Here is a 15,263-nt window from a genome sequence, read left to right on the forward strand (position 1 = left end):
ACTGAGTACACAAACCTTCTAGAATTGGCACAATAACATCAATAAACACAATGTAATATTAATTACTGTATATACATATATTAATGTTTATATGTATATACCGGTCTAGCTATAGATCAGTATTAACCCCCTGCAACTATAGCAGTAATATGTCCCCAGCTAAACTGACGTCTCTTTAGGCTCAGTCCCAATCCTTGTATGCTTCAGGATTGTAACACTGTGTGAGTCTGTGTTGCACAGGCCTGTGTTAGTGAATCGGTGGAGCGCTCTTAAGGACTGACACGTCACTGGTTAGCAGTTGCTCACCACATCCAAGAACAGTCTCCAGGGGTTAACTCCTTGAAGAGATGAATGGGGCTTTCTCTCTCTCTGACTAGTGTTTCCTGATGTCAGGTGCCTCACCCGGGATGGTCACACGGCTCCTCTGCGATTTCCAACACTCTGACCTCTCTCTGCAGTAGGAGATGTCATTGCTGTCGGTAACTGCCATCGCTGGTGACCGGTACGAATGATCACAGTTGCCCCTGACTTCAGCTGCTGTAGATAACCGTTGTCCTTAGCAACTGCTGCTGATCTGGAAACAGTGTCAGTGTACTTCAACAGTAGGGGCTGCAGACTAGCTCTCACATGTCCTCTGCAAAGGCACACATCACTCACCTACCCCCCTCCTCCTTGCATAGCATCCTGGTCCTGTAGTCCTGTGCAGTATAAAGTTACATTGTCTGTCTCTGTGATGAAACTGCAATTCCCACAAACACTCCAGTACTGCTGAGAGCTGAGCCAAGCAATCCCTTGCTGACAACATGCAGTCTTAAAAGGGAAACAGTTGTTTAAAAGGGAAACCGCAATGGCCCTGCTACAGCTGTATTTTGGTTTCCTTGCACATGATTGGGTATGTTACTAAGCTTTTAGAAAACATCTGCAAAGTGCAATTTTCCAGCACATTTTAAAAAGTGGTTGAATTCCTGGAGTTCGGCTTTAAAGTGGTTGTAAAGGCTTAAGATTTTTTACCTTCATGCATTCTATACATGATGGTAAAAAACATTCCATGTGCAGCAGCCCCCCTTCCCCAATACTTATCTCAGCCCATCGCGATGTGCACAAGAGCCTCGGTTCTCTGGGCACTCTCCCTCCTCATTGGCTGAGACAGAAGGGAGCCATTGGCTCCTGCTACCGTCAACCACAGCCGATGAGGAGAGAGAGGGATGGGGTTGAGATGTAGCTCTGTGTGTGAATGGACATGCAGAGCAGCAGCTCAGCAGCGAGCCTGCTTGGGTTCCCCCATAGCAAGCTGCTTGCTGTGGGAGCACTCAGCAGGAGGGAGGGGCCAGGATCACCAAAGGGGGTGTTATGATCCGCCAGGTGGTGCCTCAGGCTGCCAACTGACAGACCTACTCAGAGCGTGGGGTCTAAGCCCGGGCTGTGCTTTCACTAGGGCCCCTGATGGTGGGGATGGACTTGAAACAGTCCCGGGCCAGGTCACGACCTCCGAGCAGGCCCACCAGTGGCTGAGGAGACCTCCGGGGACAGGTACCGGGAGAGCCAGATGTGAAGAGGATGGCGGCCCCAGCAGGGTAGTAACGGATCGTGGGCCTGTGAGGGTAAGCGGGGTACAGAATCGGTGGGCAAAGAGTAGTCGGGTCACACGCAGGATCAGCAGGGTAAGTCAGTCCGTAGAATGGTCAGGGCAATCCGGGTCAAACACAGGAGCAGGCAGAATAGTCAGGGCAATCCGGGTCAATCACAGGGGCAGGCAGCGTAGTCAGGGTCAATCAGGGTCACTAGACAGGTGCAGGAACTCAGAATCACAGAAAGACCTTGCGGTAATCTGTGACAGTGCAGGGCATCTTTAAATAGTGCACCCTGCACTGTCATTGGCCGGCTAGGACGCGCCCCCGGCTGTCATTGGATGCCTGAGGTGCGCCCGCGGCTCCTACTGCGCATGCGCGGCGTCCTGTCAGCCGCGGCTCGCCGGGACCTAGTGCCTGTGTCCCGGCGCAATCTGCCGCCAATGCGCATGCGCGGGGGACGGCGCCGCGATCCTGGACTACGGAGCCGCGATCCCTGACATTGCCCCCCCCCAATGGGCACCCTCCGGGAGCCCCACTGATCTCTCCACCGCGGGTGACTACGACAAAATTCCCGGATGAGACTGGGTGCGTGAATGTTCTGGGCGGGTTCCCATGAGTTCTCCTCAGGGCCATAACCCTTCCATTTTATCAGGAACTGTGTCTGGCCCCCCTCTTTCGGCAACTGAGGATAGTCTCCACTTCATATTCCTCCTGGTCACCTATGGTGACTGCCTCGGGAGGTCCGCATTCACGGTCCGGGAAGGGATCCGGTCTGGATGGCTTCAGGAGAGACACATGGAACACAGGATGTATCTTGAAGGTCCGCGGAAGCTCGAGTTCGTAGGCCACCTCGTTGACTACTCGTTTTACCGGAAATGGGCCAATGTACTTGGGTCCCAGCTTCCTTGAAGGGCACAGCATCTTCAAGTTGGTTGTTGCTAGCCAAACCTGATCCCCTGGTTGAAGTAGTAATTCTCCTGTTCTCTTTCTGTCGAATGCCCTTTTACTGTCCTCTTGGGCTTTAGCGATGGCTTCCTGAATCGTCTTGTTATTGACGGAAAAGAAGTTCAAGATGTCTTGAGACGCCGGTACTGGATTTTCAGGCATTAGATCAGGAAGGAATGTGGGATGATACCCGTAATTGGAAAAGAACGGGGATTGACCCGTAGCTGAGTGACTCGAGTTGTTGTATGAGAATTCTGCGGAAGGCAACAATGTCAGCCAGTCATCCTGAAGGTAGGATGTGTAGCATCGTAAGTACTGTTCCAGCGTTTGGTTGGTCCTCTCGGTTTGGCCGTTGATCTGTGGATGGTAGGCGGATGAAAGCGACGGCTTGATTCCCAGCGCTTTACATAAGGCGTTCCAGAACCTGGAGGTGAATTGGACCCCCCGATCTGACGCAATATCTTCGGGAACCCCATGAAGCCTCACCACTTCCTTAATGAAGATCCGTGCCGTTTCCGGTGCCGATGGGGTCTTCTCCAGGGGCACGAAATGTGCCATCTTTGAGAAGCGGTCGACGATCACCATTATTGCTGTGTAGCCTTGGGATGGTGGGAGTTCGACCACGAAATCCATGGCTATCATTTGCCAGGCCCGCTTGGGTATGGGTAATGGACGTAACAATCCCCATGCCCTGCTCCTGGAGGGCTTGTTCCTTTGACAGGTGGGACAAGTCCGGACGTAACGCTCACAATCCTTGATCATGTCCGGCCACCAGAACGAGCGCCGTAGTAGTTCCAGAGTTTTCGTAACCCCGAAGTGACCCGCCATTGGATGGTCGTGGCAGTGCCCTAGGACCAAGGTTCGCACTTCTTCTGGGACCATGATCCGGTCTTCCTTCCAAAACAGCCCACCGTGGCTCTGGAGGGGTGACCCAGACGGAACTGGTAGTCCTGCAGAAGCATCGAGAAGCCGGGAGCGAAGTTCCGTTTGTAGAGCGAGGAAGCTTCCAGAAGGTAAGATGGTGTCTGGTACCACGGCGTCGTCGGGGTCCTCACACATGCGGGACAGAGCATCTGGTTTTGTATTCTTAGTACCGAGTCGGTACGTTATATGGAATGTGAATCGAGAAAAGAAAAGAGCCCATCTCGCTTGGCGCGGTCTCAGACGTTTTGCCGTTCTTAAATATTCAAGGTTTTTGTGATATGTGAATATTAGGATTGGGTGCGTGGCTCCTTCCAGTAAATACCTCCATTCTTCTAGAGCGGCTTTAATGGCCAGGAGCTCCCGATCTCCAATGTCATAGTTACGTTCCGCCGGTGTCAACTTCCTGGAGAAGAATGCCACAGGGTGCAGTAGTTCCTTTGTACCATTCCTTTGGGACAGAACCGCTTCTACCGCGTTTTCGGAGGCGTCCACTTCCAAAACATATGGGAGAGAAGAATCCGGATGGCAGAGAATGGGAGCAAAGGTGAACAGTTATTTGAGCTTTTCGAATGAAGTCTGATCTTCGGGAGTCCACTTAAAGCGGACCCCTTGTTTCGTCAGTTGCGTGATCGGGGAGACCAGACCGGAGAAGTTCCTAACAAACTTTCTGTAAAAGTTAGAAAAGCCGATGAAACGCTGTACCCCTTTTTTGTCGGCGGGTATTGGCCAATCTAAGATCGCCGTGACTTTCTGGGGATCCATCGCGACCCCCGCGGAAGAGAGAACCAGTCCCAAGAACGTGATTTCGCGCTGTTTGAAACAGCACTTTTCTGCCTTAGCGTATAGCCCGTGTTGACGCAACCGTTCTAATACCCGTAACACGCGACCTCGATGAACCTCCAGTGAGGGGGAAAAAATTAGGATGTCATCCAAATAAACCACCACGAAAATATCGAGAAAATTACGAAAAACATCGTTGATAAAGTGCTGAAAGGTCGCCGGTGCATTACAGAGCCCGAACGGCATCACCAAATATTCATAGTGACCGAATCTCGTACGGAACGCCGTCTTCCACTCATCCCCCTCCCTGATACGAACAAGGTTATAGGCCCCCCGCAGGTCTAATTTAGTAAATATCGTTGCCGATCTCAGTCTCTGGAGGAGCTCGGGGACTAGGGGTAAGGGATAACGATTCTTTACCGTTATTTTGTTCAGATCACGGAAGTCTATGCAGGGCCGTAACGATTTGTCCTTCTTCTCTACAAAGAACAACCCGGCCCCGGCTGGGGATGTGGATGGACGAATAAATCCCTTCCGAAGGTTTTCGGCAATATATTCCCTCAGCACACCCGATTCCGTTTCAGACAAGGGAAAGATACGGCCGAATGAGATTTCAGATCCGGGTAGGAGGTCTATGGGGCAATCGTAGGAATGGTGCGGAGGAAGAATGTCAGCTCCTCGCTTACTGAAAACGTCTAGGAAGTCATGGTAGGCCGGAGGAATAACCTGGGATAGATTGGTGTCTCCATCCAGGCACAGGAGGAACCGGGGAACCACGGATCCTGTGACGTGGCAGTGACTCAAACAATAAGGTGACCGAAATTGAATTGTTCCCTTTTCCCAGTCAATCTGGGGGTTATGGGCCCTCAGCCAAGGGAGCCCCAGAATGACTGGAAAAAGGGAGGATGCGATGGCATCCAAACGGAGGAACTCCTGGTGATGGTCTGCCATTGTGGTGAAAATGGGTGGTGTCTCCTGGTCCACCACCCCTGATTTTATACTGGACCCATCTGCCAAGAAGATGTTGAACCCCCTTTCTTTGGTCTGGAGAGGGATTTTTTGCCGGTGGGCAAAAGTCAGATCGATAAAACAACTACAGGCTCCTGAGTCAACGATTGCGGTCACCGACAATGTTCCTCCGGGGAGCTGTAAAGACACAGGAATGGCCAGGTAACTTGACTGATCATCCCTTCCTGCAGGTAAAGTAAAAGAAACGGGAGTGGACTTACTCATTTTTGCAGGACAGGAGCGCACCTGGTGACCAGCTTCCCCGCAGTACAGACATAGGTTCTGTGATCGTCTCCTCTGACGTTCCTCGACCAATAAGTGGGAACGGGCCAGTCCCAGTTGCATGGGTTCCGAGTTGTCCCCTGTTTCCGTGCTTCGCGGATGGTTCCCTGGGGTTGGAGCTGTGTCTCTCGATGGAATCCATGCCACTCTTTGACCCTGACTGCTCCTTTCCAGCCGACGTTCCCTTAGTCTACGGTCAATTTGAATGGTCAACTCAATCAGTTTTTCCAGGGAGTCAGGTAGGCCTACTCGTGCTAGTTCATCTTTGAGAGACTCAGACAGCCCGATGCGGAACTGGTGACATAAGGCCGCATCGTTCCATCTGGTGTCTCCCATGCTACACCTAAAATCGGACGCGTATTCTTCGGCTGTCCGGCGGCCCTGCCGCAGAGAGTATAGGGTAGCCTCTGCGGAAGCAGCCCGCTGAGGGTCGTCATACAAAACAGCCATGGCCTGAAAGAACTCGGTCACGGAGTCAAGATGGGGGTCAATCCTGGTCAAACACAGGAGCAGGCAGAATAGTCAGGGCAATCCGGGTCAATCACAGGGGCAGGCAGTGTAGTCAGGGTCAATCAGGGTCAAACACAGGAGCAGGCAGCGTAGTCAGGGCAATCCGGGTCAATCACAGGGGCAGGCAGTGTAGTCAGGGTCAATCAGGGTCACTAGACAGGTGCAGGAACTCAGAATCACAGAAAGACCTTGCGGCAATCTGTGACAGTGCAGGGCATCTTTAAATAGTGCGCCCTGCACTGTCATTGGCCGGCTAGGACGCGCCCCCGGCTGTCATTGGATGCCTGAGGCGCGCCCGTGGCTCCTACTGCGCATGCGCGGCGTCCTGTCAGCCGCGGCTCGCCGGGACCTAGTGCCTGTGTCCCGGCGCGATCTGCCGCCAATGCGCATGCGCGGGGACGGCGCCGCAATCCTGGACTACGGAGCCACGATCCCTGACAGGGGGGATCTGAGAAGAGGAGGATCAGAGCTGCTCTGTGCAAAACCATTGCACAGAGCAAATAAGTATAACATTTTTGTTACTTTTTTAAAAATTGCCTTTAATTGATTTCATATCACTTTAAATACTACTGGTTGCTAAAGGTTTACCCATCTCCTCTGGGTATACATGGCACAAAAGAGCATAATGTGGTTGTTTTTAGGAGGGGAGCCCTTTCCTTTAAAAAAAAAAAAAAAAGCCTAATGTTATTAGGTGTCCAGGTTGGCATTAACATAGCACAGGGTCCCCAGGCTCTTTGACCTTTCAAGCTATTGGAATACTAGCTCAGTATTTACAATAATGGTGTGAACCTCCTGCGCTCACTAGTGTTCAACTCTATATATAGAGAAGAGAAGCTGCTAACATTAAATCGTATACCAATGATTACCATAGACATATAAATAAAAAAAAACGTATTGCTGCTTACATTCAATGTTCGAGAAGAAGTTGGAAGTGACGAAACGCGTTAGTCCATGACGTCAGACGCAAAACCGGAAGGAGCAGCGCGGCCATCTTTGATGCTGGTTTCAGCTGTGTAAATGTTTGAACAGGATGGACGTTTTCTTCATTGAATGTAAGCAGCAATAAATTTGTTTTATTACCTGTACACTCCACTGAGTCTTGCTCTTCTCTGCCCTATGAGGAACGGGGAAGATTGCATTGAGCATATCCGCAAGGGGAAAGCTGTATATTACCCTGGAGTGTTTGAGATGCCGTTCTGAGCTGAAAGAGGGTAATAGTACTTAACCCTACCAGAGTGGTGGCACTTGTTTTGGATTAGTGCACACAATCACAAGCTGAGTACTTGCTGTGAATTTTACCTGTTAGAGTGGTAGCACATTTTGGATTATTGCACTTAATCAAAAGTTAAGTTATTTTCTGTGAATTTCACCTCACGAGTGGGCTGTGTAGGTGGATTCACTTTATTTATAGTATATTTTATACGTGGGATTCACCAAAGAGTTGTGATATTATTTATTATTTTTATTTTTTTGTTTGTTGTTTACCTTTTCTTGCTTTTCACGAGTGTTTTTGCATGGTATCACAAATATTGTATTGCTTTAAAGTTAATGCACTATATTTAATTTATTTTTTTTGAGGTATCTTGGATTTAAAGTGATGAATGGGACATTTTTCAATGTTTGAAGACCTAATAGTGTGGACTTGTGTTGGACTATTTTGAATTTATTTAGGACATTTTGAAGTTAAGGAAAGGGATTAGGATTTTTTAATGGTTTAAAGAAAAGGTCTCTTATATTTGTACTTTCAAGGGTGAAAGGTTTACTTTTCTTTGGGGATACTTAGAGAATTTGGTTTTTGATTCATTTGAGGGAGAGTTCGGGCCATGACAGACAGCTGACTGAGCAGTGAGGAGCAGTAGACCAGAACAGGAGCTTCCAAAGGTTTCACTAAGAGTATTATCTCTTAAATGCGCTCACTGATTGCGCATCCGGTGAGTGCACAGTCTATATACTTATTTGGATACACTATCACTTACTGGATATTGATACCAGCTATAGGAAATCCTGGAGATCTTCTATGCAGCTTATAAGATTGTTTCACGCTTGAATTTGGGACTTTATGCATAAGCTTATTTGTGTATATATGTGTGCTCATGAATGAATAAGGAATAATATTTTGCTTTCGCACTTTATATGCACTTTATGGTCACACATAGTGACCTGTGTGGTTTGACACTAATAAGTCGCATGTTTTTTCTGATTTGCACTTTAATATATGTTTGTTATGTGCAATATGTTATGCCATTAATTCAATTAATTCAAATGCACCCTTTGTTTATATGATTTAAATATTACAAACCTGACAGGTTCACTTAAAGAGGAACTCCACCCAAAAGGAGAAAGTTCTGCTTTAAGACCTCCTTCCTCCCTCCTCTTTCACATTTGGCTATCTTTTTGGGAGGGGGGGAAGGTGGGTACCTGATTTTGACAGATACCCGCTCCCACTTCACCTAGGTGATACCCGCTCCCACTTCGCCTAGGTGATCCAAGCGGAAATGCTCCTTTCCCCCTCCCCACAGTCTTCTGGAACACAGCACAGGTCCCAGAAGACTGAGGGTTCAATCACAGTGCACAACGCAGCTCGTTCATATGCAATGGACACCCAGCTGTGAAGCCGTTAGCTGTCAGAGCCAGATACCCACAACTAAGATGCTGGGAACCAAAGACAGTACCTGACACCCCCTCAGGTGAGCACGCTTCTGGATCTGGAAACCTGAAAGGGTCTGTTAATTAAAAGTCAGCAGCTAAGGTTTTTGTAGCTGCTGACTTTTATTTTTTTACAAAAATGACTGGAGCTCCACTTGAAAGGCTTAAAGTGTTACTAAACCCAGGACCCTGCATTCACTATATCTGGTCTCCCACAGTACACACAACATGGAAATGCAATTATTTTAGTAAATATAAACTGCTAAATATCTTTTCTCATCAGCAGTTAGAGCAGTCTTGTGACTTCTATCTGTGTTCAGCAGAGCACTTGTTAAAGCTTGTAGGAAGAGTTTTCTTTCAGCTCTAGGAGGATGCAGAAACTCTGACCTCTATCTGGACAGTGCTGATTGACCCTGTGCTGATCACATGCACTTTCCAAAAAGAAAACACCCTCTCTAGCAATACACACTAAACTGAGCATGTGCAAAATGTCTCTACACAATATGTCTTATCAGGAGATAAGAGGGGGACACTAGAAGAAGAGGAAGATCAGAGAACACAGGATCAAATAGCATTTTTACACACTGCAGAGGATTAACCCCTTAGGTTCACAGTGAGTATAACAAGCATGCTTTACTGCACATACAGACTGATTTTACTGTTGTGGGTTTAGTAACACTTTAATTTACACTTTGTTATGCTAAAGGTGCACTGGTAAACTGCCTGTTATTTGCTAAACATTTAAAATGCAACACACTTTATGGGGGTCAGTTTACATATTCTGTAGTAATGAATCACTCAAATTAAAAAAAAATATATATGTATTGCATGGTAAATTTGTGGTACCTTTTGAGTACATTCACATATCCAGTACAGTCTGTGTATAGGGTTGACAGTGGCCTTTGATTTGAAGGGATGACATCACTAGAACCCTTCACAAATCTGCTGATATGCGCTGCAAGTTTATTTCTTTTTTTGTTTCAGTTATCTGCCAATGACCAATGTCAAATGTCAAACTACAGCTCCCTACCTTACTCTAAATAGAAATACTAGCAATCCAATCTATAATAGCTCCTGCCATTCTTTTTCAGGCTGCCTCTTTCACTACACCTGTGACAAGAATTTGTGCTTATCTGAACTAATCTTAACTCTAGCACATTTGCTGGCTAATTCCAAATCTGGAGAAGCAACAGCAGAAGAAAATGACAGTAATGTTTTCTTCACGTAAAAACTGGATTTCTTGGAGCAAGAAAAAGAAAGCAACACACTTGGCTTTGGCTACAGTCATAAAATGGGTAACCAGGTAGTCTGTTTACCTTTTGTCATCCAGGTCAGAAAAAAGGCTCAGAGCAAAGATCGTAGTATAGCTAGAACCCCTGTGTCCTACAACCTGTTTTTTTGTTTCTCTGGGCTTTTTGCATGTATTTCCTATCTTTTCCACACACCATTGTCATCGTCTCCTTTCACTCAGGCTCCCACATCTTGCTGGCTGAGTTGCCTTAGTCATCTGATCCCACATTATTGAATAAATACTTGAGAATTATAAATATTGCCTCAGACATCATCACTTATGCCACCCAGAGGCATCCCTAGGGTTTGTGTCACTCGGTGCAGTAGCACGTGGTGTCACCCCTCCAGAGAGGAAGGAGCGATGCCAGTGTAGTGGTAAAATGAGTATCCCGTGAAGATATGTATCCCCTGAAGCAACTGTGCATGTGCCAGTTTCAGGACGAAGAAGCTGATCTCCGACTTTAGCACAGAGCTTCCACAGTTAACCCCTTACAGGCTCCAAACTGCTGAAGCTGATCCCGCGGATCACGATGGGTTGCAAGATCATTTAACCATGTATAGGTTGAAGTCTGAGATCGGCGATCTGCTTCTTCGGCCTTAAACCGGCACATGCGCAGTTGCTTCAGGGGATACATATCTTCACGGGATACTCATTTTACCACTACACCAGGGGCAGCTGTCACTGTGCCGGGCATCCGGGATCACCCCAATAACTGGCCAGGACCTTCACAGAGCCCAGAAGCTCTGCTGGCATCCTGCTCCTGCACCCCGTGATGGTGTCACCTGGTGCGGCCTGCACCCCCCCTAGGGACGCCACTGATGCCACCATCAATGCTGTGAACATTAATTTCACTGTCCATACTCTCCTCCTCCTCAGCAGCATCTTCAAACCCCTTATCATGCGGTAAATGTTTGGTATCTTTATCTAGCTTTATTGCCTCCTCAGATTCAAATTGCTGCCAGGGAAAAGTAGTAAAAATTGACCAAGTAAAACCTACCATGAAAAAGCGAAAATCCTAAGACAGAGGTTCATAGATAAAGGATACACGGCTGATTCTTTAGATCGGGAAATTGATATGGTGGCCCACATGAGCAGACACAACATGCTTTCAGGACCACCCAAACAGAAAAAGGAGATGTTTTGCCCATTCATCACCTCTTATTCAATCCAACATAAAACCATAGGTCATATCGTGAAAAAGAATTGGGATGTACTTAAGGAAGACTCGATTCTTTCAACAGTCTTGCCCCCAAACCCAGAAGTCATCTTCAAGAGGGCTTTACCTCTACGCAATACCATTGCCCCGAACATAATGGATCCCCCTTCATGCCCGACTTTCCTTGGTAATCTTAAAGGTTTTTTCCCTGCAAAAAATGCCAACTATGTAAGCACAGCAGGATGTCAAAGAGAAAAATAGAAACCTTTACCTCTACTACAACAGGCAAAGACTATGAGATAACTACCTTTATCTCTTGTAATACATGTTACGCAGTATACCTCCTGGAATGCCCGTGCCAGAAGCAATATAATGGCCAGACCACCAGGAGACTTCGTGACCGTTTTCGGGATCATGTGTATAATATTAAAAGGAGTTTCCGTGAACATTCTTTATCGAAACACTATAGGGATTTTCACCATAGAGACCCCTCTTCCCTCAAATTTATAGGGATTGATGTTGCACAATACCATTGGCGGGGTTCAAATAGTAGCAGACAGGTCTCACGTTTGGAGACCAAGTGGATCTTTGAGATCAAATCTATGACACCTTTAGGCCACAACGTGGAAGTAGATCTAAATTGCTTCATCGATAACAGCTGAACCCCTACACATGGTTAGATGATGCACCTGGTAGCACAATACTAGGACACCTATTATATTGGGTTTAGCTTATATTGATATAGCTTTTATTAATATGGTATATGGTTATACCGTATTTTCTTTTAGTATTGTGTTTTATTAGGTACCATACTATTGTGGCCGCTTTACTAGATTTAATGATGTTTTGTCATTTTATGATTGTTTTAACCTTTGCTCACATTTTATTTGTATAATTATTCTAATTTATAGATAATGCACCATTTCATAATATTTATACTACTCATATAACATGGCCAATTAGTCTGTGTCAGGTTTGCAGGAAACACCAGTAAAATGGCGACCATGTCTCCCGCGCATGCGCATTAGCCTACATGTCCTGGGGTATCTCACACCTTACACCAGGTATTTATTGCACCCTTTGTCAGGCTGGGAATTATGCCTGAAGATTTATTTCATAACCATTATAATTATTTTAGCTAAATTACTGTTTACCCAATACAAGGCATAATGCCATGTCTCTCCTTTTCTTGCTGATATCTTCAAGAAAATGGCGGCCGCTCGGCTCGCGCATTCTTACATGACTTTACAACCAACAAAATGGCGGCTGGAACACTCGCGCATGCGCAGTGGGACATGTGGCAGCCATTTTAGAATCAGAAAAATCACCAGGAATATAGCGCATGCGCAGTACACCGATCTTCAGCAAGATGGCGCTGTCACAATTGAGCACATTTTTTCAGTATATATAAGAGCAATGTGACATCTGGCCTGCACGGCATCACCCCTACAGTAGACGTGTGTTTACACGAAACGCGTCTAGGTGGAGCCCTTGCACGCCTTGACGTCACGCCGCTGGATCAGGAGGTCCGGCGGCCATCTTTTGATTTCCACTGGTCAGTGTTTTTAGGTGCTTTTTATCATTATCTGCAAGCAGCTTGCTACCACTACTCACAGTCCATATCATGTGTCGATATTCTGCTTTATTTGATTTAATAAATCTTTATTAACATTTCTACACTATGAGCACCTTCACTCTCTATACCTGGCACTGAGCCTCCATACCTCAGCCCCAGCATTTCAGGCATCTGTGCAGACTTGAGGAGCAGTACGTTATGTCCAGACCGGTAACTTTACGCCATTGAGTGACCACCAAAGTATTGCAGTACCCACGCAGGACCCCGGCTACATGTGATCTTGATATGCGCATTAAGATTGCGCTTCTGATGAGTAGGCAATCTATCTATTCCTCCACATCAGGACACTGGATCATATCGGCACTGATTGAAGTTACCTTTAATCTTTGGACTATTCACTTCACCTGATATTGCTGTACTGGACATTCACTGTTATTCATTTACTTAATCTGCTGAAAGACAGGTTTAGACTGTTCATTACTTTTGTAGCGCTGCACTCCTAACTTTATCGATTTATATGGAAAGGTTTTGTGGTTCCTTTTTAGTGCAATAGCCGCTTCTTAGAGTGCACTCACTAACCTACACATATATAATAAAAATTGAGTAACACATGGACTAAATGGGGTAGAGAGAGTGTATGGCATGAAATACTGCAGTACCTCTGTTCAAATGCAACATGACCTCATATTATTCTTCACAACCTTACGTAGTTACATAGTTGGTAAAGGGGAATAAAGACACCAGTCCATTCAGTTCAACCTACAGTTGTGTTCAAAATAATAGCAGTCAGACATCACTAACCTGATCAATCACTGTTTTTGGTAGAAATTATATTTCTACACAGCAAATCATTTACTAGCAGGTGTAGTAGAGTAATAGAAATCCAACAGTCATGACATACATGCTGCTGATTCTGTGTAATTGAATCACTAATTGAAAGGGGCATGTTCAAAATAATAGCAGTGTGGAGTTTTATCAGTGAGGTCATTCATTCTTTGAAAAACAGGTGGTAATTATTGCCCTTATTTAAGGAAGGAAGGCAGAAAATGTTGTACAAGCTGGTTACAGTGCAATTCTCTCTGAAATTCTGAGGAAAATGGGTCGTTCCAGACATTGTTCAGAAGAACAGTGTACCTTGATTAAAAAGTTGATTGGAGAGGGGAAAACATAAAGAAGTGCAGAAAATGATAGGCTGCTCAGCTAAAATGATCGCAAATGCTTTAAAATGGCAACCAAAACCTGAAAGACGTGGAAGAAAGCGAAAAACTACCATTTGAATGGATAGAAGAATAGCCAAAATCGCAAGGACTCAGCCAACAATCAGCTCCAGGAAGATCAGAAGGTGTAAAGTTACCTGTGAGTACTGTTACAATTAGAAGACGCCTATGTGAAGCCAAGCTATCTGCAAGAAGCCCCCGCAAAGTCCCACTGTTGAAAAAAAGACATGTGCTGAAGAGGTTACAATTTGCCAAAGAGCACATTGACTGGCTTAAAGAGAAATGGCGCAACATTTTGTGGACTGATGAAAGTAAGATTGTTCTTTTTGGGTCTAGTGGCCGGAGACAGTTTGTCAGACAACCCCCAAACACTGAATTCAAGCCACAGTACACTGTGAAGACAGTGAAGCATGGTTGCGCAAGCATCATGATATGGGGATGTTTCTCATACTACGGTGTTGGGCCTATTTAACGCATACCAGGGATCATGGATCAGTTTGAATACATGAGAATTAGAGATGAGCGAATTATTCAAAAATTCGATTCAGCTGATTCGCCGAATTTGCGGGAGAAATTCGATTCGATGCGAATTTATTCGCCGCGAATTTAACTTATTTAAAGGGTTTCTAGGCTTCAGAGAGCCTTTATATTAGTGCAGAACACTGTACCTTTAATTTAAATGCCCTTGGAGTCTGCTGGGGAAGAGAAATAATACTGTCAGTCAGTATGACATGCAGATGAGTGCCGTCGATCTTAGAACCACCGCACACTTCACTCATTTGGGCAGTCACGGGGCACGACGAAGAAGAAGAAGAAGAATGAAAAGAAGAATGAAAAGAAGAAGAAGAAGAATGAAAAGAAGAAGAAGAAGAATGAAAAGAAGAAGAAGAAGAAGAATGAAAAGAAGAATGAGAAGAAGAATGAGAAGAAGAATGAGAAGAAGAATGAAAAGAAGAATGAAAAGAAGAAGAATGAAAAGAAGAAGAAGAATGAAAAGAAGAATGAAAAGAAGAAGAAGAAGAATGAAAAGAAGAATGAAGAAGAAGAATGAAAAGAAGAAGAAGAAGAATGAAAAGAAGAATGAAAAGAAGAAGAAGAATGAAAAGAAGAAGAAGAATGAAAAGAAGAAGAATGAAAAGAAGAATGAAAAGAAGAAGAAGAAGAATGAGAAGAAGAATGAAAAGAAGAAGAAGAAGAATGAGAAGAAGAAGAAGAAGAATGAGAAGAAGAATGAAAAGAAGAAGAAGAATGAAAAGAAGAAGAAGAAGAATTAAAGTACAGCAAAAAGTGTATCTGCAGAGAGCTCCGCTATTTCTGACAGTTCTCTGACAGTTCCTTCACATTTACAGCGGTTGAA

This window comes from Staurois parvus, unplaced genomic scaffold (genome assembly GCF_062004578.1).
Source record: "Staurois parvus isolate SC_StPar_1 unplaced genomic scaffold, SC_StPar_1.0 ptg000015l, whole genome shotgun sequence".
Lineage (NCBI taxonomy): Eukaryota > Metazoa > Chordata > Amphibia > Anura > Ranidae > Staurois > Staurois parvus.